The sequence below is a fragment of the Mauremys reevesii genome, linkage group 20, assembly GCF_016161935.1.
Source record: "Mauremys reevesii isolate NIE-2019 linkage group 20, ASM1616193v1, whole genome shotgun sequence".
Lineage (NCBI taxonomy): Eukaryota > Metazoa > Chordata > Testudines > Geoemydidae > Mauremys > Mauremys reevesii.
The window spans coordinates 21,623,055-21,650,900 of NC_052642.1; the positions used below are offsets into that span (position 1 = coordinate 21,623,055).

Genomic DNA, 27,846 nt, shown 5'->3' on the forward strand with positions numbered 1-27,846 from the left:
TAGATTTACCACCACCACCACCACCAATTTTCTTTGATCAACATCTATTTGTTCAATGATTCCTGCTTTCTGCTCCATTCCATCAGAGTTCTTACCCTCTGCACAGAAAGGAAACATCCATCCTCTCTTTATTCAAATACTTCCTTAAAACACAATTTACCCAGAAAGCCTTTCCCATAAAATCTACTGATGAATTACATATTAAAAGTAATGGATCAAATTCTGCTCTGACCCCATTATCTTAGTGTGCTTTGCATCTGCTCTGTGTCTAACTATTTCATCCGTGTATTTTAGGTTGTGAGCTCCTTGGGGCAGAGATCATGGGCCAAACACTGGTCTCAATAACACTGCCATAAATCCAGAAGTCACTCCACTAAAGTCAACAGAATTATTCCATATTTACAGTGATGTAACTGAGCAGAATATGATCTCCAGTCACTATGCACTGCCAGGTGTCAAGCACACTGTTGGTGTTCACTACTTTAATAATACATATAATAATTTATCATTAGCAATAATATCCCCTAAGGCTGCTGAAGACCCACGAGGATCTGTTGAACCCTTCTTTCTTTCTTCCTGTCTGGTAACAGTTTGATTATTGCCTTGAGGCAGCTTAGCAGCCAAGAGAATGCATAACCTTTTTGCACTGACACAATGGTTTGGATTCAGAATGGTCCCAGCTGTTTGCTGCTGAGCATAGAAGTCCCATTTCCCAGTACACTTGTCTCTTTGCTGGTTCCCAGGACGACAGGGATGATAACATCTGCATCAGAGCAACGGAAAAGTGTCTCCTCAGCACATAGCTCAGCGCATTTCCAAGGTCAAGCTCTTAGACTGTGTCTACACTACGGGATTTTTGGCAAAAGTTTCCCACCTCTGCTAACACGGGCAGTGGCAAGAAGGGGAGCCCTACAGATGGGCTGCCAGCATTTGCACTATTGTGCTGTCTAGCCCTGTTCAGAGCTAATTTAAATCATACGGAGTTAAAAGTACCAGCAGCATGGGTAGCCTTTTCTATACGAGCGTTCTCATTCTTGCTACCCTCCTTGGAGCTGCATTGGTCTTAGCAACAGTGGAATTTTTTTTCCAATTCCCCCAGTACATGAGGTACTCAAGTTTCATCACAGGGGTGAAGCCTAGACTTAATGGGTTGTGGGGGTTGCCAGAAGCCTGAAGGCTTCAATCTAATCTGCATAAAATCAGACACTTTAGAGTCTTGTCCTTGATATAGAAATGAGCTCACTGATTTAAAATGTTTATTAAAGCTAAATGATAGAATACACAGGTTAAGAAAAGAGTGTCTGTACATCTGGGTATAGTGCATAGAGTATCCAAAAATACAAAGTTTGTTTTAAAAGTCATAAGATACATAGAGTACATAATCAGCAAGAACCCAAATGTAGGTGAATAAATTTAACAATACAGTTTTGATATTAGCATCCAAATATTCGGGTACATCACTCATGAAAAGTTATACAGAGCTTTGTGGAAAGGAAATCTATCAATGAGTGAAGATAGCCGCTCAGTAATTGAGAATTTAGGGTAGGTTATCAGTTAGAAAATACAATCCATCAGGGAAGTATTTCAGTTACTTTCCCAACTGCGCTTCTCATCGGCACTCCAGCTCATCCCTCCTGGTATTGCCGATGTCCGGTGATGTGTTCTAGGCAGATGTCCTACTACAGGGCCCACCAAGTCACAAGACGTTGCTTGGATCAAAATAGAGCATGGCTTAAAAGGTTAACTAGATTATCTCAAGCAGCATGTGCACTGAACAAGATCTAAGACTAAGTCTTGTATTGTTTCAGTAGCTTGAATGGTGCATTTGAGGATGCACCATGCTTAGTATACTAATATTCAAGTTGTGCATTAGGCTCAGTGGGATTTTTTGGTGCCCACAGCAGTTTGTTCCTTCTTCATTCATCTGACTTTGTAATGGCAGTTCTCTAAAAACTGACCTAGGAAAGTGGAGACAGAGAAAAGTGTCCTGTGAAAACACCAGATGAGCTCCAACCCGCGAGAAGTCAGGAAGGAAACATGGCAACTGGAAATGACAATGTTTAAAAGGATGTTAGTATCCCAGCAGCAGTGTTTGGTTTTACTGAGCTTTCTCTGAAGAGGCTCTGGGCAATGGAGCAGGTTTTAACTAGTTTGGACAGAAAAAGGTCACCCTAGTTCAATGAAAATCAACAGCTGGAGGCAATGGTTCAGAATCTCTGAAAACAAACCATCTGAAGGCATGGGGAAATTAACCTTGTGCATGCTGAACTGATTAAAGTGAGCACATTTTGCAAGCGGCTATGCTTCTCTCCATTTATCAAGGCCACATGAAGTGGGCCATTCATGCCCTGCAACTAAGAGGAATTTTTTCCTGCATCATATCACCTGCCAGCAGCAAAGAGAGCAAAGCTGATACAAACTGCGTGTGCATGAGTGTGTGTAACTAATTCATCCTCACAACACCGCAAACTAGTATTAGCCTCATTTTGAAGACAGAGAAACTGACACAGACGATAATGTGGACCAACTTTTCTATTGGCAAGAGATAAGCTTTGGAGCCAGGCAGAGCTCTTCTTCAGGTCTGGGAAAGGTACTCCCAGCCAAGGAATTGTTTAGCATCAGTAGTTAGCACATATTGTAAGGGACCATTCAAGGCTGAGTTCCCATTAACACCTCTGCAGTCACAGGACAAAAAGAGGGGGTTAGTGGGTAACAGACTGTGTAATAAGCCAGTTGTTCTCAACCAGGGGTACAGGTACTCCTGGGGGTATGCAGAGGTCTTCCAGAGAGTACAGCAACTCAGCTAGATATTTGCCTAGTTTTATGACAGGCTACATATAAAGCACTAGCAAAGTCCGTGCAAACTAAAATTTCATACAATGACTTGTTTACACTGCTTTATACACCAAAATGTAAGTACAATATTTATGCTCCAATCAGTTTATTTTATAATTATATGGTAAAAATGAGAAAGTCAGCAATTTTTCAGTAACAGTGTTCTGTGACACTTTTTGTATTTTTATGTCTGATTCTGTAAGCAAATAGTTTTTAAATGAGGGAGTTTTTAAACTTGGGGTACGCAAGACAAATCAGACTCCTGAAAGGGGGACAGTAATCTGGAAAGGTTCAGAACCACTGTAATACATCATAAATCCAGTTCAATCCAGGATTTTTAATGTCTGGCAGAGTGATGAATTGAAGCTCCCAGGCTCGTCTTTTGAAAGTGTTGTGCAGGTTTCCTTTGAGGATGAGGACTGAGAGGTCAGATACAGAGTGATCATTGTGTGACACAGACATTAAGTAACACATCCAAACCCACAAAGAGAAGCCAGTAGCAGAGCTGGGACCAGAACCCAAAATCATCACCCGGGTATCTAGTCGCCCAGCCGCAGGAACTGTCTTTTGCTAAGTGTTTGAACAGCACCCAGCATATGTAAATTCTTGGCACTGCCACAATACAAATAACCATGGACTCTGCTTAAACCACTAGACCAGATTACCATTCTATTTAATATACATGTAAACATATTCTTATTAATACCTTAAAAGTCAACCTTAGCCAAATCTGAAGCACAGTGACCTTTTGAACAATAAAAACGGGTTATATCTGATTGTTTCTTAATAACTTCAGGGCTGATGATCAGAGCCATTTGGCATTTAAAAGGTTAACTCTAGCTTTCTGGCTGTAGCTGATAATGTCTCTCAGCTCAAGGTCACAAGGCTGAGATAAAGGGCTGTAATGGAGTGAAAATTAGCACATTCCCTGGAGCGGACTGGAGCCTGTCCCAGGAGACACCCCCTTCCCACACCTTCTCTGTCCTTTGCCCCAGAGAGCTCCTTGTTGGTGCTGCCAACCACCGGGATGGCTCAAGATATAAATCGCTGTTGGAAAGGGTTCCTGGATCAAATCGCTGTAGGGGTGGGGGTGTAGGAAGGGTTCAGTCAGGCAGCCTGATTTCAACCCAAGGCTTCTGGCCAAGCAGTGACATTTACAGGCATTCCAAATCGCAGACACTGAATGCAAAGGATTGTTCATAGCTCGGGAGCCTCAGTGACTGAGGGCATGAACAGCCGGCCACGATGGGGCAAGGCTTTGATCATGCAATAGGAAGGTTTTGCCCCAGAATTAAGCTTGTTCCAGTTTTTATAACATGTTCAGTGAATCAGGGTTTTGCTGCTGCTCTGTCAAGTGTATTTAGTGCTGGACTGAGAGCACTGGAGAGTGAGGGTATGTCTACACTGCAAAAAAACCCAACCATCCATGGCAGAGTCTCTCACAGCCTGGGTCAACTGACTTGGGCTCATGCTACGGGGCTAAAACAGTGTAGATGTTATGTTACTGCTCGGGATGGACCCCAGGTTCTGAAACCTGGTGAGGGGGGTTGGTCTCAGAGCCTGTGCTTCCGCCTGAGCGGGAATGTCTACACTCCTATGTGTGTGAGCCTGAGGCAGCTGGTTTGGGCTCTGAGACTCGCTGCCGTAGGGGCTGTTTTGCAGCACAGATGTACCCAGAGGGTAGGATGTTCAAATGCACCCAATGTTGGCCTAACTCTGCTTCCTACCTTAGCAGGAGCAGTCAGGCCAACTCAGGGGGATTCAGAAAACCCTACCTAGCCCCCTTGTATTTGTCCTCTCCATGGAATAATTACATCCTTGCAGCTATTACCCCTGTTCTTCCCCCGCACTGCAGTGGTGCAGAGCAATGGAGAGGTGGACCACACAGTATTTAGACTTGGCTGCAGCATCCAGGGGATTTGAGAGCCACCAGTGGGCCACCGCAAACCACATAAGGAAATTAAATCAAAAGGCAACTCCTTTGTTTTGGTTAGACTTTGCCCAGCGAGCTCGACCCGTACACCTGTGCACAGCTGCATCTTCATAACAAACGAAATTAAACAGATCTCTATGGAAGAAATGAGAATGGAAGCATTGTACGCTACACCTTGGTTGTGTGTCTCCCTTCTCTTGCTTGCTCTGTCTGCTGGATGTTGTCCCTTGTTTACTGCTGCCTCAGGGCTTGGACCATCTGACCTCTAGCTCAGTGTGTCACTAACCTTGAGCATGAAGCCAGCAGCACTGGCCCTGCCAGAGGGGTTAGTTTTTGTAAGATAACTTTTATATTTTAACAAACTTCACATTTAAGGCAGATTTGAGAAGAGCAGCCATGTTGGAGAGACTCCTTTGTGTCCCTGATGGAAACTTTAAAAGCTTCACCTACTACACATGGCCCAGCTCTACCTTTCTTCTATGACATCCTGTTCGCTTCCTGACCAGCTTTCTTATGTTCAGCTTCTAACAGAGCTGCACCCAATGCACTGTATGTGCATCTTTTTTCAGAGTTTTCTATGGAATTTGCTCTGATCACGAGCCAGAGTCCTATGATCGCGTCAAAGATTAAGTTGAACTAAACAGCCAGTTTGGGTGAAGTCCATGTGACTTAATAAAGGGCAAATGGCTGTCCCATATGGTACACTTGTGTTTACAATACCCTTGGGTCTGTCACTCCCTAAGATTGCTGAGAACAGGCAACGCCCAGGCCTCTGGGACACTGTTCTAGTGCCTCCTACTGGATGACAGGCTGCCTGAAGAGAGCAGTATGGATGAGGGTCTGTTAGGAAGCCTTCTCAGCCTTGTGGGGCCTTTACAGGTAGTGACAGGAAAGTGGGGTGGGGTGGGAATGGGGTTCCTGGAATAACTACTCTCCTCCCCCCACCAAACATATCAAACACCAGAGCAAAACCTTCCAGATACTCTGGGTAATCTGATTTTTCATTCCACTGAACTCCAAAAGGCTAAAAATGAAAGGATTTGTCCATTGAGTCTAACTTCCTTACTGGCTCTTTGTCCTCCAGCATGACCCTAATCAATGCAAGGCTAGTGACCAGGAAACAACTTTTGCATGGATTTCTTTTCCCCTCAAAGAATGATGTAACATTAAATCAGCACAGAGGTTGTAGATTAATGGTAGACTACATAGGAAACAGGTGAACTGCTGTTCAGTAGTTCCCAGCTGAGAACAATGACTGCAGTGTGTTTGTTTGAATAAAGCACGCCCTTTGTAGAAAGTTAAGATAAAGGAATTTCTGAACATCTGGGTGATTGAATCTGGACCAGAAAGCAAAGGATCCCACAAAATAAAATGACGCTAGCACACAATTAGTGAAGAGGCTGTGTGATGACCAGAGGCAATCAGCGAGCGACCTTTAGTCAATTTATTAGAAAGTCTGAGTTAACAGGAATGATCATGTCAGCCTCTGAAGAGTGAAATGTAAAATTTTTTTCTAGATTATACTGAGATGAATGGAGACAGATTAGCCCTAGAGTCTCAGACAGAGCTTTGTTAACAGGTACTTATGAATATCACATCCCACTACTGACAATTACAGACAGGGAGGAAATACCATAGCTAGGGTGCATGCACATCTCTGAGTCAAGTAAAAAGAAGGAAGGCCACCCAGGGACTGCAAATCCAACATATCCAATGTCACATTACACTGAAGAACAGGTGCTGCACAGCTGCTGGAAAGGTTGACACCTATCGCTTAGCACCTGGCTGGGATGAACATGGAAAAACACAAATGTCTGAGAAGGCCTTGGGAAATTACTGACAGAATTCAAGCCAAAACCCATGGCACACTGACCATAAGGAATAAAACAGGGGGTTGGCAATGACTATCCAATGACAAGCAACCTACTGAGAGGCCAATCCTGAAATCTTTATTCCAAGCGACTTCCAGGTAGATATTTCTAAGAATTGAGTAAGGGCTTCAGGATTTGGGCCAGCAGGGGAATAAGCTCCCAAGGGCAGGGGTGGAAACCCCAATGCTTGAAACAGTTTGAAATAAACCAGGGCAGACCACTAAAAATCCTGGAGAGAACAATCTCACAAAGGAAGGAGACGAGACCAGATCAGCCATAATAATTCTCTTCCCTCTCTAAGGTCTATGATCTGGACCTAAGGGGTTACATTCAATGGTGAATTTTTCAAGCCTTGGTGCATACTACATAGGTCAGTACCAACCTGAATAATGTGGGTATGTTGGGTAATGCTCATGTGTGAAGGGAGAGGATAAGTGTATCTAGACATTATTCACTGATACCAGTTCTTACAACTTCATCTAAAGTCCATGTAAGCTCTGTGTTCTTGTGCACTGGTCTATGTAAAATCTCATTGCAGCTGTGTCAGTCAGTATTCCATGTACCAACCATAAATTTACTAAAAGCCGATGGTGATCTAGGCTCTTTAAGTAATAAACTTTTGTCTTGGGCATGATCATAAGTTTCTGTTTGAGAAACAAGAGTGGGCTGTAGTTTAAATTTAACAAGGTTGCTAGAAAACACAGGATCATTTGTCACGCAGTAAGTTCTCCAAGCGTCCCTGTACTTGTCTAATTTTTTTAAATGAATTATTGATGATTTCTCAGCAGAGTTGAATGTCTATTCACGGAGATGAGACAATTGCTTATCATAATTTGAAATCTGGTATTTATTTGACGTCTGTGCCTCTGAGCCCTGTTGATAAATTACAGCACAAAGCTCTGTAGGAACAAGTTCATATTCATTGCCTTTAAACAGAAAAAAAAATGGTGTTGGCTGGCAAGAGTAGAAATGTACAGAGATCAAGGTTGTAAAAGCTATCTTGGAAAAGTAATAGAATAAAAATTAGGCCTTGTCTACACTAGAAAATTAGATCATCATAACTATGTCACTCAGGTGTGAAAAATCCCAAACCCCAAGTGATGCAGTTAAGCCAACCTAAGTCCCCATGTAGACAGTGCTAGGTCAATGGAAGAATTCTTCTGTTTACCTAGCTACTGCCTCTCAGGGAGGTGGAATACCTACCCCAATCCCTCCCATCGGCATAGGTAGTGTCTACACTGAAGCACTACAGCGGTGCAGCTGTGCCACAGTAACGTTTTAAGTGTAGACAAGCCTGTAGAGGGAGAGGAGGCAGGTTGGTCTAGCAGTTAGAGCAGGGGACAGTGTCAGAAGAACTGGATTCTATTCCTGACTCAGTCACTGGTTTTAGTCACAATGCTTCATGCCCCCACTTTCCATATCTGTAAAATGGGAATAATAAGATGTATGCACCTCTATAATGTACTTGGAAAGGCCTTATGGAAGTAGTATTATAACTAGATCTGAAAAGCACATCTCCTCAGCCACATGGCTATAATGAGCATACCAGATCTGTCCTGCGCTTCCTACACTGGCATCCCATAGAATAACAAATCAAGGTCAAGTCTCAGTCCTTCTCTTCAAGGTGCTCCATGGCCTGTGCCCAGCATATCCATAAGACGGCCTAAAGCGCTAGAATGAAGACAGGAATTTAGGACCATCCCAAACTTCACCACCTTGCATTTCAAGTGCCAGGTGCATTTCTTTGAACAAGCACCTCTAATATAAACATATAGCAACGTGTCTGTGTGTGTACATGAGGGTTTGTTACATTATTTTAAAAAATCCAAAACAAGAACAATCCACTGCACATGCTTCTGTCCCCGGGACAATAATGAGAGATCAGACAAGTAACAGATGTTAGTCATGCTGCTTAATATGCAAGTGGGAGGTGCTTATATACAGTACTGTTGTGTTGAGCAGTCTAAAACCCTGGATAGAACAACATAGTAGTAATCTGGGAGGCATTACTGATTAAGTTATTGCATAACTAATGGAGGGCCAAGTACTTCTTTGTCATGCACTGATTTGGAATTCAGCTGCCAGAGAAAGGGAGGGGCTTGTTTAATTCAGTCTGACCTGCCATCATCAAAATCTGCCATGGATCGTTTACGTGAGCTGCACAATGAGACAAGCCACACAAGGAACCAAGGTGGCCACTTCTGCTAGGGACAGCAGTAACAGGACAACCAAGTACAGTTACTGAAAAATAATGTAATAAATTGAAAAATAAAGCAGATTCCCACACTTTATCTTATACCCTCGTCAGTTACTTCCCCTCCCCATTACACTTCCTGCTTCCAAATATACTAACAATCATTTTGCTCACCCACTGAATGCCACATCAGGGCCAGTTACGCTACTTTACCACGTACAGCCATTTTCTGGCCAGCTTACACTACCACATACATCATCACTGAATTTGGCCCCAAGACTCCGATGGCACCTTTGACAGCAGGGCTCAGTTTAGCCTGTGGTTTCCGACACAACTGCACACACAGGAAGACAGCCCTGCTGCAGGCTGTATGCTGAAGGGCTGGAAGCTTCACTTTCGTTTTACAAAAGCTCACAGTTGGGAGAATCTGCTGGGGCCACCACAGACAACATTCGACCAAGCGTTGGCTCGGTTGACTCCCAAAGTTCACTGAAAACACCAACTGGAAACAAGACTTAGCAAAACCGGTTTTTGGCCCCATGAGGTTTAATGCTGCCGTGCTGAATTAGGAAAAGCCTTCCTCCTCCAGCCTGCTGGAATGTGCTTTAGCCAGTAGATGATAGCATGGCCTGTAAGAAGCTGGACATTTTCTATGGTTCACCTCTCTGAAAGGTATAAAGCAAAGAACATCATTATGGCTCCCCCTCCATATAATAAGCACTGCTAATACCAGGAAAACAAAACACTAATGATTGTCAGCCCTGTCTTGGTTTGTGTGTTTGTTGGGAAAGTACAGTAGTGGTCACTCTCCAAAATGCCTGATGTCATTGACTAATACCAGATCCATTAGCATCATTCAACGATCTCACCTGCAGACTTCTAATAAGAGAAATGACTTTAAATACTAACCTCTGTTTGTCAGAGGATGGAGATGGATGGCAGGGGAGAGATCACTTGATCATTGCCTGTTAGGTTCACTCCCTCTGGGGCACCTGGCATTGGCCACTGTCGGTAGACAGATCCTGGGCTAGATGGATCTTTGGTCTGACCCGGTACGGCCGTTCTTATGTTCTTAGCTGTTTAGCACCTTAAAGCAACATTGCTGGGAAAGGAACATACAACACAGCACCCCAGTTCAATACCTTCCTAGGGCCGAAATGACATTTGAGATGTTAAGTGTAATAGGTCTGCCACATTATCTTGCTGCTTCCTAAACGTCTATCATAAAACTAAAGGGATTTCAACCATCTGTTCCATCACCTCTCACTCTGCTCTAATCATTAGTAAGACTGTTCCTATTTATTGTAATACCCTTAATCCCCATTGACACATCTGGCATTAAATGTAGTGCGCATGCAACACCCTATGCGATTCCGCCTGTAACAGTATATTAGTTACTGATAGAAAGTACTACTCAGATGTGTTCAGCACATTTGAACTATAGTAGGTGAGCATATGTCTTCATCTATTTGTTTTACAGAGCAAGTATCTAAACCACACGTCTCAGGGCATGTGGCCATTATTTAATTACACATACACTAGAGGTGAGAGCTGCTTCCAATACAGGAGAATAATACAAGATCCCAAGTGCCACTGAAGTACTTGATACAGAACTCAGGGGTTCATAGAGCCCTGTGTGGGTTCCTATCCTAGGGTGTATTTTGCCCTATTGCCCAAGAAACAAATGAAAAATACATTCCCACATGACCCTTTGGTTCAGAGCATGCAGAGTTGATCCTAAACCAAGAAAAGGTGGATGAACCTAATCAACAACTGATTTTAACAAGTTCAGGCTGCCAAATGCCATAATGGTCACTTTGCTGCTTACCCATAACCACTCTCAATTACCCAAAACCAGTAGGGACAGAACTCAGATCATGAGACTTCAAAAGCACAGGCCCTATCCTACCATTTGAGCTAAAGGAGAAGACTCATTACTAGCATTATTGGGTCTATGAGACACAGCTGAGCGGCTCTGTATCCATCCAAGAACAGTGTACATAATCAGTCATTATTATTATTATTACTATTCTTATTTGTATTATAACACCCAGGAACCCATTGCGCTTGGTGCTGTACAAAAAGAACAAAAAGGTGGTCCCTGCCCCACAGAGCTCGCAATCTAAGCACTGTTATATATCAAAAGCAAAAGAATAATATAGGGCACAGCTGGGCAGGGAACCCAAAACCTAGACCCAGCTGAGCAGACATCAGGTATATACACTGCTCTTACCTTCCTCAACCTGGTCCAGTAAAAGCCTTAAAAAATGAAAACAAAATGGTTTTGGTGGCAGAGGGGCCGAGTGAGTTAACCCACTGTGGAAACTGAATTTGGAATCCTGGCACCACTTCCTCTTGAAACAGCCTTTTCTAGTTTCAGCATACCAGGCAGGTTTCAGGCACCACACAGAGCAGGTGGGGTACCTTGTCAGGTGGAACAGGAACCCAGTGTGTTCCAACTGGCTTTTTACTACCAGGTTGGCACACAAGGTTCCTGAACAGGATCCTGCCCTGCATCATAATGTGCTCAATATGCCACATGAGAAGGGGGACAAACTGCAGGGGAAGGAACAGGAAGTCTCTCCTTGCAGCCAGTAAAATCCTGCTGACGGGAATGACTGAAATACAGCATCCCACATGTGCCAAGCAAATTCAGCAAGCATTTCATCATGATCTTAATACTGGTCTTGTCTACTCTCTGAATAATAAATACCCTGTGTTATACAGGCAGCCATCAGTGGTCTGATCCTGCACCATTCAGGTCAAGGGGAGTTTTGTAAACCACTGACGGTCAGGATTGGACTCTAACTGAAGAGGTCCTAAAGCACAGCCACTCCTGGCTCAAAGATGGCCCATCATTAGGGCCCTACCAAATTCATGGCCATGAAAAATGTGTCATGGATCGTGAAATCTGGTCTCTCCCGAGAAATCGGGTCTTTTATGTATTTTTACCCTAACTATACAGATTTCACAGGGAGACCAGCGTTTCTCAAACTGGGGGTCCCAACCCAAAAGAGGGTTGTGGGGGGGTCACAAGGTTACTGTAGGGGGGTTGCAGTATTGCCACCCTTACTTCTGAGCTGCCTTCAGAGCTGTGCAGCTGGAGAGCGGTGGCTGTTGGCTCTGAAAGCAGTACCTCACCAGCAGCAGCCCAGAAGTTAGGGTTGCAATGCCATACCATGCCACCCTCACTTCTGTGCTGTTTCCTTCAGAGCTGGGGCAGGACCTCTACAGTTAAAACACCGTGAAATTTCAGATTTAAATATTTGAAATAATGAAATGTACGATTTTTAAAATCCTATGACTGTGAAATTGACCAAAATGGACCGTGAATTTGGTAGGGCCCTACCCATCATGTCTTAATAAACACACAGCCTGAGATTGCTGGACTAAGTTGACCAGTTGATGACCAAATCTAGCCATCAGCAATTTTGATTTATCTAGGGGGAAAAAAAGCACCAGAAAACATTCTGGTCACAGGCATTTATATTTGAGGTCAACATTTACATGGAAATCAGATGTAGCCCTTGCAGGGCACTGGCAAGTTGCCAAACACTGCCCTCAAGTTGACAATATTTTAGCATTCCTGCCCTATACTGACTCCATCCAAGAGTGCCAGCCCCTAAGCCACGCAGAGCCAGGAATCCATTTGATCTGCTGTCTCAAAGGGGAATGTTCTTTGTTAAAATCATAATATACATGAAGAGCTAAAAACAGGGTGCTGAGATCTCTCTAGCCGGTCACACATTTTACCAGTGCTCCAGAGTCACTTGCATATACAAAGAGATGAAATCCCTATCCCAGTAACGGACTGATCCTGCAGCTGACACGAGAAGTCCTTACTCATATAAGCAACCCCATCACAGGCACGATCCTGCAAGCCTGACTCATGTGAGTAGCCTTGTTGTACAGTCACATGAGTACGGGCTGGTCTGGTCCTGCCATTGACTGGGAGGACCCCTACCATTGGCTGGGAGCTGTGCCATTGACTTCCACAGGAACCTGATCGGATCCAATGTTCGTAACTTTATTTCGTAACAGCTAAGAAGGACTCAGCAATAATGAATTAAAAGAATAACACGGAATGGCCTTTATTATTAAGCCATCTCACTCCCTGCATCTGATTTAATGGGAACGTTATGTAATGGCTTTGCTATAGCAACAGCTCCAATGATCTATAGTAACCCCCATTGCTGCTTGCCGCTCCAGAATGCAAACATCTCATTGCCGCAGGGACTATGATGTAGCTGTTGAACTTTGGCCCACTATAAAGCCTCCCACTTTGATTGGCAAGGCTTTCTAAAGGCTGTTTACTCTAGTCATGTGATGGGGGGAGCGGGAGACTTCTGGCAGTCTATCAGGAGCCAGCAGAATGTCTCGGACAAGCCAGAATTGCCAAAGGGTTCAAATGGATTAACTCATTCAGGCTGGGGTTTCACGCTACCGTCAGCTCGCGAAGGGTCCAGGAAAAGGAAATCCTGCACGGTGCCAAAGATATTTCACTTGAGGCAACGCTCCCCCTTGGCAGCACTGCAGGGACCTGAGTAGCAGTAGGAAATTATTTTTTTTGTTTCAGGACTTTATTTTGCAATGGGGAAAAAAATCAATAAGCTTTAAACTAGAAAAAAAAAAGGCCATTTAAAAATGGCAGCAAGGAATAACCAGCTAGAGGTGGGAGCACAATTTCCTCTGTCTGCTAGGGACACACACTCCTCAGTGATCTGGATACCTGGGAACGAGAGGATAAGATGACATCCAACTATGCACAGTTTGCCCTTCTGGAGCACCTTTAACCCCAGGCTCTAAAAGTACTGTACAAACATCAATTAAACTATACAACATCTCTGAGGCAGGGAAGTCGTATTCTAAGAGTGCCCTATTCAAAACTGTTACCGTGTTCCTACTGGAAAATCCCAAACCAGGGCAGGATCCATAAGCTACAGCCATGAGTCAGTATATAAGCAGCACTACTGCTGCTGAGCACTTCTATAGCCCTTTATGTTTTCAGTGTTCCAGACACTAACCAATTAATCGCAACACCTTGTGAAATTGGTATTGGAAAGTAGGAAAGTAATATCATCCCCGTTTTATAATAGAGGCATAGGGAGCTCAAGGGAATTGGCCAAGGCTACTCACCGAGTCAGTGGCAGAATCAGGAATAGCCCTTGTAGGTTCCTGGCTCCCTGTTCAATCCACTGTACCACAATACTCCTCAAACCATAGAGTTTCATCACCATAGTTCACTTAGGAAGGAAATTTTGCTACCTTGAGCAAGTCACATGTGGGAGGATTTTCAAAAGACCTCTTGTGGGAGCCCTACAGAGGACTGAGGTGACAATTTCAGGGTGTTCAGGTAGCCCAGGGAGTTTTCAAAGCAAAATGTGGGTAGTTTTTGTTCTGTGAAAAATCTACTCTCCTTTCTGGGTGCCTAAACTGTCTGGACCTCTGGCACAGCTGGGTGCCTGGCCAGTGGGATTTTCAATCCTCCCCAGTATATGGCACCTGTTCCTGATTAGGCCATGTCTACACTACAGACCTTTCAGTGGCACAGCTGTACCGCTGCAGCGGCACCGCTGTAAGGTCTCTCGTGTAGCTGCTCTATGCTCTATAAGGCAGTACGGAAATAGCCGAACTTTCTTCATGAATTTTCATTTCTGTCCCTGGCCATTTTTCACTCCACCAATTTTGCTTTTCTCAGCATTTGTATCCAGGCTTTCACATAGAAAATAACTATATTCCTACAGGGTGAAATTCATCCTGGAGCAGAGGCCCTATGGACTCCTTAAATCCTTAATCATATTTAGTAAAATATTAACTATTTCTAAAATACAAAATGATACATGGCCCAGGCCAAGTCTTGATAACCCTTTATATACACACACGTCATAGAGACATTAAAGAAGGTAATACAGGGGAGCTGCTTATCCTGTGCTGAATGACAATGATGAGAGAATTACTTAACTGGGGGGAAATGAAGTGCCTGATTAAAATGAGAGGGTACTGCACATAACATGTATATCGTGTGTTTGCTGTGCCATAGGTAATATATGAGGTGTCAGAAGAAGGGGATGACAGCTGGCATGCAATTCTAGTTAAAGTATAAGTGTGCAGTGTTTTCATATACCCTGCCAGTTGGTACTGAAGGGTCAGACATAATAAAAACCATCCAAAATTTCACTCAGTCTATGAAAATTTGATGTTTCAGATTCCCACACTGCAGAGACAAAGCAGGGTTGTCATCACATCTGGCTAACGAAGAAGCAGGAGACAGGAGGGAAGATGCATAGCAATTTCCAGCAAAGCATTCACATCTCCTCCATTCCTGATCTCTATTTAAATGAAATTAGAAAAAAGCTTCTGGAACAAAATGACAACATTCAATACTTTTTGCTTCTAGTGTACTTCAGAACAGATGTGAGGATGTGGCAAATGAGAACACACACCAATAGTTTATTCTATGAAGCTCTAACCTGCAGTGTGAATAGCAGGTCTTGTGACAGCACTGCTTGTACAGATATCTGGGGGAGAGGGGATTCTAAAGTACTCAGCACTGACCTGCCTCTAAAGTATCATTTTATCACCCTTTTACTCAATGTAGCAAAGGCTCCTATATATTTTATTAACAAGTCATTAACATAATTTGCCTCTCGATCAAATATCTCATTGTTTTCCTCTACTATGTGGAGAACAACATTGGCTTGTTATTGTAGGGTTCCTCATAAACCCTGGGCTACTGACATTTATAGTTGTGGTTTGTTTGTTTAAAGAAAGTGAACATTTTGAGGAGGTGGAGAAGGAACATCTCTACTTTGCAGACAGTTCTAAGAAGAAAAAGGATGTTAAATGTATTCCCAACCCAGAGACAATCCCTTTAAGGAATATTTTTAGGCATTTGCCCATATCTTTGTACACAGTCACTTCTAATCTAAACTTTGCACTGGAGTTGAGAAACTTGATTATTCAGTACAGGATAACTGAGCTTTGGCCAAGGGGAACGAAACCCTTTAGTTTTATGTGAAGTCAAAACAACAAAGGTTTCTCTGGTCACATAATTAAAGAGGGAAGATCTGCTAAGAGCAAATGAACTACAGAAACTTACATGGTTACAGAGGGAGCTTTTCTGTCCTTTTTATGGCATGACAGCTCTCCCTCACTGACCCTTTCCAGCCCTGACGCATGTGCCATGGGATAGCTCATCAATCACCAGTGATTGTTACAGGGAGGGATGTCTCAACGGGGGTCTTCACTATGTCACTGCCTTCTCCACTATAATCTCAGCTGCTCCTTTTCCCCTCTTGCTTAGCTGCATCTCCGACACCTTCCTGCAGGCTGCTGCGAGCAGGAACAAGAATGATACATGGGATACCTAACACTCAGCACTGGGAATAGACAGGAGTCCTGTTATGTGACGTTCCAAGCTTACACTCATTTGAAGAGAGCCCCAGAGTCGCTCTTGAATTCACTTTGCTTCTCCACTTGAACACAGAGAGGAGCAGATCCTGAAAAACACTGCTGTTATGCCATACTGATATACCCCACATCAGGGCTAATGCTAGAACTTCAGGCTGGCATATTACTGTTGGACCTAAGTTCCTCCAGGCTGCAAAAATCCAATGGCAAAGACAGTGGGTCCATTATGAGAGGGGATTGTCAATCCCTCCATGCAGGAGAACAAGGTGCCACCTTTTCTTATGGAAGCAATTATTAGGTCCTTACTCAAGAAACCATTTTATGACATTGCCCAGACACTCATATCTTTTCTGGTGTTCATAGATTTCCTTGACCACCATTACTCCAGCTTTGGGCCTGTGTTTAGTCCACCTTTTTTTTTTTTTCTTCTTCACTGAGGAGACCCAGAGGGTGGTGTTGGACAATCGTCCACCTTCACCAAGAGCCCTCTCCTGTGGGGTACTACGGTTCTATTCTGTCAGCCCTCTTGTTCAACATGTATACAAGGTTGGATTGGGAGGTGGCATGGGCTGCAGCATCTCCGCAATGCTGATTTCACTCTGCTTTACCTCTTCAGCTGACGGACCCAGCCAGTGCAGGTGACTAGTTTGTCAAGAACCGGGCTTGGATAAGGCTGAGCTGTTTGAAACTATTCCCAGATCAGATTGACTTTGTAACAGTGAATAGCAGCAGGAGGAATTGGTGGAGCTAACTAAGGTTCCTTCACTGTGGGGAGTTTCCCTGTCTTCTGTCACTCAGGTTCACAACATAGTGTCCTGCTGGATTTCTAGCTGCTTCAGGATGCCCAGGTACCACAGTGCTTTTCAGCATTTCTTTTTGGCCAGGCTGTGTCCTCTTTTTTGGTCCGGACTTTAACATGGCGATCCACACCACTATCACCTTTAGGTTCGATCACTGCAATGTATTGTGCCACGGGCAGCACCTTGAAATTGGTCGGGCAGAACGCAGTGTTCTGTTTGTAAACGGGTATGCACATTCCATCGGAGCTCTAGGATCTGTAATGGCTTCTACTTTGTTTTGGGGTGCAATTTACATTGTGTGTTTTCACCTATTAAGCCTTGTACAGATTGGGTCCTCGTTTCTTTAGCGATTGTCTCTCTCCATGTATGAGACTGCAGCAGCTGAGATCATCTGAAGCATTTAAGCAAACAGTCCCTAGTAAAATTGTATCATAATAATTTTTTTAATAATAATTATACTGAGCACTAAATGGAGGCATTTTTATTCATTTAAATGAATAGACTCAATATAGAATTTTGACTCACTGGACTGAAACTTCATGCTGTGTGAAACAAACCTGACAGATTCTATGAATGGTATTTGCCAGGGAGCTGGGTAATTACTAGGTGAGCTGCATTTTAAAGGTATATTCGCAGATTAAAAATCACAGTTTTGTCTGAAAATGTTTGCACTCCTATGCTTCTTATAACAGAAAGAGATTAAGGAAAAATTATACTTAGTGACTTTACCAGCACCTTGTGTATAGTCAGTTTCACTGTTTCCCTTAACTTGGACTGTAAGCTTTAAGGGGCTGGGATTCACTTTTTATTATGTGTGTGTACATGCCTAGAACATTTGATCACTAATTGGGGGCTGTAGATGCTATCCCCATGCAAATATTAAATAATAACAATAGATTAATTAGTCAGTTTCCCTTGTTGGATGTGTGCATCTTTCACACAGCAAAGTGGGGGAGAAAACACATTTTAAAAAATAGAAAAATGTAGTTGTAAAGCCATAAAATTGGATGGGGGCATCAGAGGCAGGTGTAGGATCTGAAACCACTTTTAACTCCAAATTATTGACTTGATTTTAAGTTGACCATGTCTCTTTTATGTTCTCTGTCCTGACATTAGACTATCCCGCTTTGCACACTGCACTATGAACTTTAATACAATAAGGTGTAGACTCACACACCCTTATTTGGTGTTGCAGTTTACATGTCCTTTACGGGATCTCACAAACAGACTGCCAAAGTTCTAAACTTGGTTACTTCCTTTGCCGTCCAAAACAGACAAAGGTCGTTTCAGTTCATTGCTAAAGCACTGGAGCGTGTTCATATCTCAGCTGACTACAGAGAGCCTATAATGCCCTGAGGCAAGAGAGACTGTCAACACAGCTGTCCCATTCAGCCATCTCCTGTGTGTTAATACAATCATCATGCTGGGCAATCTCTGAACCAAAATGGGAACCCTGAAATGGAATGGGGCAAAAGACAAGAACTACAAGTAGACCAGTCAGACGAGAAAAGATGTACAGGGTTTGATTAAAAGCTTAGATCAAGTCTGTTGGATCAGAAGTTAAAAAATTGACCTACAGTACTGTGCGCATTGCACATATTACTCAATCATATATCAAGGAGTACAAGGTTTTCTGTATTGCCCATTGTTCTCACTGAATGGGAGAAAAGAAACAAACACTTTAATAATAATAATGCCTGGCATTTCTAGGGCATCTGTCATCTAAGGAGCTCACAGTGCTTTACAAACATTCTGGAAGTCAGCCTCCCTATCCTCCTTTGAGGTATGGGAGGCATTATCCCCATTTTTCAGATTGGGAAATTGTGGCACTGAGAAACTAAGGGTGAAATCCTGGTGTTATTGAAGTAAGTGGCAAAACTTCCACTGGCTTCAGCAGAGCCAGGATTTCCCCCTAAGGACACATTGACACTGCAGTCCAAGATGTGACTGCAGCACGAGTAGATGGACCCACGCTAGCACAACTAAAAATAGCAGCACGAGCTTCAGCATGGGCTAGCAATGAGAGTATGTCCCTGGGATTCCTGATGTGCTTGTATAGCCCTCATTGAAGCCTGTGCCACCATGTCTACTCTGCTATTTTTAGCTATGCTAACACAGGTAAAGCTAGTGCAGCTATGTCTGCCAGTGCCGCAATCACACACTGCAGACATACCCATAATGACTTGCTTACAATCACACACAGACACTAGCAGACACAAGAACAGATCCCAGAAGTTCTGAGTTCCAGTCTTGGCATGCAATCACCGACATAAGAACGGCCATAGTGGGTCAGACCAACAGTCCATCTAGCCCAGTATTCTGTCTTCTAACAGTGGCCAATGCAAGGTGCTTCAGAGGGAATGAACAGAATAAGCAATCCTCAAGTGATCCATGTCCCCTGTTGTCCACTCTCACTGCTTCTGGCAATTTACAGTGTTGCTAGACAAGATTATCTCCCAAACACAAACATCTCTGCAACTCATATAGTTCAACTTTCCCAGTGGGATCTCTGTGAATGCAGAGCAATTCTAAACCTAAATAATCTAGATTACATTTCTTAAACACTAAATTTCTCTACTCCCTTTTTAATTAATTTTCTGTTCATTTGAGGCTTAAGAAATGATTGGCTCAGTAAATCTCTACTCCTATATCTTCGTTTATTTCAAACAGTCACAAAAACTGATGAAAGTTCCCCCAAATATGAGCACTATTAAAATTTTCTTGCTTCTTATGTCCATCCTTTGGGGATTTTAATCATGGATAGAGTATCACACTTTTACAGCTCAGGATGAAAAGTACATTGGTATAAGCCAAAATACCACTGAAATTGAAGACTTGCCCAGACATCTAACATCCTATCACAGAAATCTGAAATTTTATTTTTTCTTTGAGTCACTTATAAATAATTTACTTCATGGAGCACGTAAAAAATCAGCCACAATAAATCAGAATCTGCAGATCCATGGGGGAAAAGTTGCAGGGTGTATTTCACTTCTTATGCCTTGTCTCTTTCAATTAGGGTCCTCAAATGCCTGATGATTGTCTGTGTGACTCTACAGAAGTGACTTCCTTCCAGGCAAATTCAACTAACTGCAGTCTGAATGGTGCTCAACACAGCAGTAATAATCCTCTGTAGTGGAATAACACTTTTCACCTTCAAAGCACTTTACAACTGTTGGGCCCAATCCTGCATTCCTCCAGCACCTCAAATCCCCATTGACAGTGAACATTTTGATTGCACAATGGAGAATAAGGCCTACTAGCTAATTAATTCTCATGGTTGTTGGTAATTATCATCCTCCTCCCCATTTTCATAGATTTTAAGGCCAGATGAAACCATCTAGACTGACCATTTGCATAGCATGGCCCAAAGAACCTCACCCCATAAGCTCTACATCAACCCAATTGACTTCTGTTTGAGCTATAGCATATATATCAGAAAGATGTGCAATCTTGATTTAAAACCAGCACATGGTAGAGAATCCTCCCGTCCCTTGGTACTTTGTTCCAACGGTTAATTCGCCTCACTGTACAAATGTGTGCCTTATTTCTAGTCTGAATTTGTCTAGTTTCAGCTCCCAACCATTGGATCTCTTTCTACCCGATTAGAGAGCCATCTGTTATCAGACATCTCTTCCTTCCGTAGGTATTTGTAGACCATGATCAAGTCACTAGTTAACATTCTCTTGGATAAACTAAATAGGTCGAGCTTCTTATGCCTCCCACTATGAAGCATATTTTCCAGATCTTGAATCATTCTTGTAGCTCTTTTCTGAATCCTTTATCATTTTTCAACATCCTTTTTGAAGTGTTGACACCAGAACAGGACACACTATTCCAGTGATGGTCTTGAGAATGCAATATGCAGAGGTAATACCACCTCCCTACTCCTACTTGTTCCCTTGCTTATACATCTGAGGATCACATTCACGCTCTCCACTACAGCACTGCACTAGGAGCTCATGTTCAACTGGTTACCTACAGTTAACCCTCAGTCCTTTTCAGTTTCATTTCAGACTAGAGTACCATCCCCCATCTTGTTAGTGTGACCGACCTTCTTTGTTCCTAGATTTATGACCTTGCATTTGGCGGTAGTAAAATGCATGTTGTGCCAATCACCCATCTTACCAAGTGACCCAGGGTCAGTCTATATAACTGATCTATCCTCATTATTTAGCACTCCATCCATCTTTGTGTCATCTGCAGTTTTTACTAATAATGATTTTATATTTTCTTCCAGATCATTGATAGTGATATTGAATAGCACTGGACCAAGAACAGACCCCCATTCCCTCTAGAAGCACCCCAATTGGATGATGATTCACCAATTACACTTACTTTTTGAGATATATCACCTCACCAGTTTTTCATCCATTTAATACGTTCATTTTGCATAGTACTATTTGTTTTAAATGGTGTGTCATGCAGGAGTAAGTGAAATGCCTTGCAGAAGTCTAAGGGTCTAGATAGACAACAGTTAATGGAGCAGCAAGCCAGGCATTAGCCAACAGGTTGGACCAACAGCGATATGAAAGTCATTGCTCACTACCTTTCCACCACTGAATCAAAGCTTGCGGACTAAGCTTGCGAACTAGCTCATCTGGATTCAGCATTTGTCCTTGAGATGGTGTTGCCAGCATTTGCAACTCTGTTCCTAAGCCAATATAACCCAGTAGTAACCTTATCAGGCCAGGCATGGGGGATATTGGGTGAGGGGTGGGAGGAAACACAGCCTGGCTGAATGAGGAGGAGAGCTGCTCTTCTAAATGTTAATGGGTTAAGAATAGAAAGGTCAAATGCCTGTGTTATCTGAAGGCCCCAGTGCTAATGGGCACTGCATCACCGCAATCAGGGCAGCAGCTTGGAATAAATGTCAGGAGTTAGTTACTGTAGCTGTAAACAACGAAAGTCCAATGGCAGGACTGGGAAGCCAAGCCATTTCTAAGAAATACCAGCCAGCAAGAAAGTTCATTTGGCAGGTCTGAGTGTTTGTTACCCAGGTAATAAAGCAAACCCTGAAACGGGGGTAGGGGATAGCTTGTGAACTGTGTGAAGGCAGCAGCGAGCTTTATATGGAATGGCAGTGTGAGTACCAATAGGATTAACAGTTTCAGGAGGAGAGATATCATGTTCTTATGCTGATAGGCCATCGCTCCTGCAGGGACCTACTGAATTATCTGAAATGGGGGATGTAGAGTTCATTAGGGGTAAATCCTTCCCTACCACTCTGCAGCTGCAGAGTGCTCAAAGTGCAGTAGAAACTATTTCCCCAGGCTTATTCTGATGGTGCCCATTACCACGTAAAATGCTGAGGAGGAATAACATCTACAAATGAAGCAAGACTTAATTTATTTTATCCCACATGAAAGGAAATCAGGGATCCTAGTCATGCCCTTCCTGATCGCATTATCACCATTAAAACAGTTATTTTCCACAGTAAAGATAGTTACAAAACAAAGACAAACCAACCAACCCAAAACTAACAAACATCAAAACAACAACAAAAAAACCTGCAGTATTGGACCCTGAAAAACAGTTGTAGTTCTGTGCCCTAATGTTTGTTCCGCAAAGTGAATACTCGGCAGTTAGCTAGCCTGGCCTTTAACCCTAGCCATAGGAGAGAACATCATAACCTACTTACACTCGCAGGCTGCATCATTTATGCAGCAGAGCTCCCACATGGGGACAAAAAGCTTATTTTGGTCACTGGCATTATTCGACATCTGTTTACCCAGCAGACTGCTGCAAGCGTCTGTTCTTTTGCTGACGTAGATGCAGTGCTGTTCTGCATTTCAGTCTAGGAACTGAACAGTGTATTCACTTGAAGGAACACAAAAATATTACAGAAGACATTTTTCTGACCTGCATAGCAGTTACTCAGTGTGCTATTAAAACAGTTGCAATGTTCCATCCCAGAGGCTGTTGCATTTGCAGTGGTGACTCTAGTCTGTATATAATTTACAAAGTCTTTTGGACTCCTTTGGAAGAGAGTCTTCATATAAATGTAAGATTTTATTCTAATTCTTTATAGTACTATAATTTGACTCCATTGCTTTGCTATATGAGAGCCAGCAAGCCTCTGTTAAGAACCCACTCCTCAACTATACAGAGAAAGGAATCCAATACATGCTTGGTTCCGGTGCTACTGTTCCACGGGAGATCTCAGCATCTCTATTAAAGGGCTGCGAATGCTCAACACTTTCCCCTGCTTTTAAAACTCCAGGCTGAGGGTCCCATGTCACAGCCATCAAAGACCTCTGCTAAGGAGGATTGGAAGAGGAGCCAGCAAGGGTCCACTTTAACTAGCGAGTGGGGTCAATAAGCAACAGGAAGCACTGACTGTAAGGTTCATGGGAGTTATGCAGAGAATATAGTGTGGCCCACCCTCAAAAGCCTAGGAGACAACCTTCCACTGGCTGAGCAAGAGAGGATTCGGAGTAGATTAGTTAGGAGACCTTTTCCATCTCTAGTTTCTGTGATTAAAGGTCAGTTAGGAAAGTTAAAGGTTTAATAAGACCCTTATTCCAGTTTGGGGAGTAATTAATAAAATTCAAAATCCATCAGCAACATACTAATCATTTTATGTCACCATTTAGAATTTGCATGAAAGAAAAATGCTTTATCTCTTTGGAGTGAGCTAAGGAGATTCTCGTCTAACTCCTTCTGTTTTGACTGAGTTCACAGCACTTTCCAAAATGCTGCCTCAGCTTGAGCTCTTTAGAGGGAGAGTGAGAGAGAGAGAGAGTGTGTGTGCGCGCGCGCTCATGTATGCATCTAAGTCTGTGCCTGGCATAGGCTGTTATGTCTTTGGTTCTCAGTTACAGATGTCAGCTGAACATAAGAGCACAATGTTTATTAGCAAAGTCCAACTTTCTCTATTCCAGTTTAACACGATCATGTTTGTTTCAGTTGAAACAGTGAAACCATTTAAACATTTAAAGGCATGGAATGACTGAAATTTGCAGCCCAGTAACACATTAAAAGTGTGCTCAGGGGAGAGTTTTTGTGGTTCTTTCTGATCCCTATTCACTAGCACTGCTGTTTCTAAGCTGTCATCATTAGGAAATAGTTGATATTCTTCTCTCTAGTTTAAATCCAAGAATGGCATTTGTATTATCACCATAATAAACCTTTACACTGGATTCTGCATTTTCATTATTCTGCCTGGGAAAGTCACAAGGATTTCCCCTCCCCTAAATGTCCCATCTGTAGGGGATGGTTGTGAAACTCCATTATTTCCAAGAATTGCTGGCAAGCCAATGCTGTCTGTTTTCTCAGTACTGCCTGTATTTTCCTTGTTCAGCTTTAAAAGCCAAACTTGGTTTGCAAAAATGTCTGGGTTTCGTAGTGCCAGAACTGAATGAAGACTGGTACAGTACAGAATTAGATGTTTTTTATTATGCTGAAAATCCGTTAAATCATATTCAAGTCTGTAAAACAATGAGAGCATACATTTGGAAATAAATATTCAGCCTTAAATCCTAACAGTCAGAATTTCCTAAACATTTAAAATAGCCATTCTAACCTACACTATCTCTACCTGATGACTGTCTTTCAAACCAAAGAGTTGTGTTTTTTTAAGTCAGAGACACAGGGGTTCTCAATAACCCTTATTTAGTAGAGTTAAGAGAATCCGTGAAGAAAGTGAGCCCAGTTCTCAAATGTGTATAATGTCTGCCAGAATTACTTGAGTAAACAGATCTAAAGAACACAGATGTGTATTTACAGGGAGTTACAAAGAGAATACACTCCAAAGTCTGCAGTTAACTAGGGTCTGATGTCCAAGAAAGAGGTAAACAAATGGTGATGTCTAGAAGAGGCTGAAAGATACCAGGCAATTCAAGTCTTTGTATAGCACTGCGGATAGAAAAGTATGGCAGAATGGGCCCCAGCCAAATGCAGTTCATAGTGCCAGATGCTAATCTCCATAATGCTGATGTAATTCCAGTGACAGCAATGGAGTTACGAGAAAATTACACTGGTGTGACAGAGATCAGAATCTGATCCTGTCCAAACAAATGCAATAAATCACATGGGCTATAAGATGCATCATTAGTAGATGTGTCGGGGTAAATATGAAAATCAAGGAGGTCCCTCTTCAAACACTTTTTGTGACCAACGAGATTCAAATCTTACTGTTCCCTTCCTCCAAATACAGTAGAGCCTTCTGAGCTTCTGGATCACTTGTGACAGACAGCTCTAAAAATGGTTTTACAAACTCACTAGTGCTTGAGCTCCTATGGGTAAATACTTCCTTACGTTCGATATGTGAAAGCCATAATGTACAGAGTGATGTTTGAGGATTGGTTTCTGGGAAGAGGAAATTGACCATACACAATGTCAGCTGAGTTCATTCCTAAATGAAAACCATATTGGTCTGTCAAGCATGATAATAAAAACCTGCTGACCTAGTTTCCTGCAGAATCAAATTCTTCGCCTTCCCTGCTCCCATTTCAAACCTAAATTAGATTTCACTCTTTACAGAAAGAAATTAACCCTTTGAGTCTAAAGAAAAAAACCTAGTGACAATATTTAGTATTTAAGTAGCAATTTCACACCTTTGCGATAATATAAAAACAGTAATAAGTTAATTTTCACAACACCCCAAAAGGTAGGAATTATCAGATGTGAAAACTGAAGCACATGGGGGGCTGTCCAAGGTCATACAGCTTGGCAGAGCTGGGAAGAGAATCCAAGCTTTCTGGCTTTCAGCCCTGTGCTCTAACCATCTAGCAATGTTGCCTTTCCATATACTCTTTCTCTGCAAACATAAATTCTTCATTGATTCTAGTGGAAAAATCAACTGAGCTTCACTTTTCCAACATAGTTTAGTCAAACAGCTACAGAAAGGACCATTGTTCTTCCCAAGTTTTGTAATCCCAGCTATCTGGCATGGGCTCACAAGATGAGAGCTGACTGTATTTGCTCCAACTGTTTAATTAAAGCATTCACTTTTAATGGATTAAATTCCTTGGTGATACAACATTTCATATGCAGGGATGCCTGGGGGAGTTCTGGGATGGTCACAGAATGCACAAACAACGGATGTGTCATGTCAAAACCCAGCCAAGAGAATACAGATGAGAAGTCTTGCTGTACAGGGCACTTCAGAGTTAGGCCTTGGATCATGCTGCAGCATGGAACAAGGTGAACACGCACTCCAGTAAAAGACTGAGGCACTTTGGGAACGGAGATTCTGAAGCATGTTTTGATTCTGAAAGAGGCTAGGAACACCCTCCATTAGTGCATCTAATGATACAAGCAGCCAGACAGGCTTTCAATCACCTGCTGAGACAGGTTTTCATTAAGGAAAAGAAAGGAGGAAACAACTCCTATAGTTAACCCTTACGTAGCTCTGCAAAAAAAATTCTGTGCAGTGGAGTGGCCCAAGTGCAACCTGCAGATCAAATCTGAGTCATGGGGTTCCCTACTGCAGCCTTCAGCTATCATCTTCAAAACAAGCAGGTGATCCTGTACAGACTATAGTTTTCAGTGTGTGATGCTCCATCTTTAAGTGAGATGGCTCTTCTCAGATCAAGAGAACACATAATATTCTGGGACTCTGTAGTCTCTGCCAGCTACCATTCCATATCCAAGATAAGGATGATAGCAATCTACTCTATTTCATGAAAATCAGGTGCTACCCTTGGGCTCCTGGAAAACTGCCAATAGAAACATCTTCTAAGCAAAGTTTGGGTTCCTCTGCTTTATGAAACAAGAATATACACCAGATTGATAGCCTGATATTTGGAGACAAAAAAAACTGGATCTCAAATCCTACTGAGGAAAACAGAAAGGAGCATAAACTCTGGCAAGTAAAGTGTAAAAGTATAATTTGGCAGGCCAAAAAAGAATTTGAAGAGCAACTAGCAAACGACACAAGAACTAAACAGCAAAAATTTGTTTAAGTACATCAGAACCAGAAAGCATGCCAAACAATCAGAAGGGCCACTGGGCAACTGAGGTGCTAAAGGAGCTCAAGGAAGACAAGGCCTCTGCAGAACAGCTAAATTCATTATTTGCATCAGTCTTCACTGCAGAAGATGTGAGGGAGATTCCCACTTCTGAGCCATTCATTTTACATGACAGATCTGAAGAACTGTCCCAGACTGAGGTATAAATTGAGGAAGTTATATAACAAATTGATAAATTAAACTGTAATGAGTCACTAGCACCAGTTAGTATTCACTCAAGAGTTCCGAAGGAACTCAAATATGAATTGCAGAACTAATTGTGGTATGTAACCTATCACTTAAATTAGCCTCTGTACCAGATGCCTGGAGGATAACTAATGTAATGCAGATTTTTAGAAAAGGCTTCAGAGGCAATCCTGGCAATTATACGCCAGTGAGCCTAACTTCAGTACCTGGCAAACTGGTTGAAAGTATAATAAAGAACAGAATTATCAGACATACAGATGAACACGATATGTTAGTAGTCACTGGATGTTAAACATAGCGAATGCCAGTGAAAATGAGGTAGAATCACAGGCTAAAATAGGGAAAGAATCAGTTAAAAATTACTTAGATGAGTTAGATGTCTTCAAGTCACCAGGACCTGATGAAATACATCCTAGAATACACAAGGAACTGACTGAGGAGATATCTGAGCCATTAGTGATTATCTTCGAAAAGTCATGGAAGATGGGAGAGATTTCAGAGGACTGGAAAAGGGCAAATATAGTGTCCATCTATAAACAGGGAAATAAGGACAACCCTGGGAATTACAGAGCAGTACCCGGAAACAAAATGGAGCAAATAATTAAGCAAACAATTTGGGAACACCTAGAAGATAATAAGGCGA

At 42.5% G+C, this 27,846-nt stretch overlaps 1 protein-coding gene across 5 annotated transcripts in view; it reads right to left on the minus strand.

Annotated features, from left to right (window-relative positions):
- Positions 1–27,846, minus strand: part of PIGL (phosphatidylinositol glycan anchor biosynthesis class L) — a 77,413-nt gene that overhangs the window by 25,641 nt on the left and 23,926 nt on the right. The window lies entirely within an intron of this gene.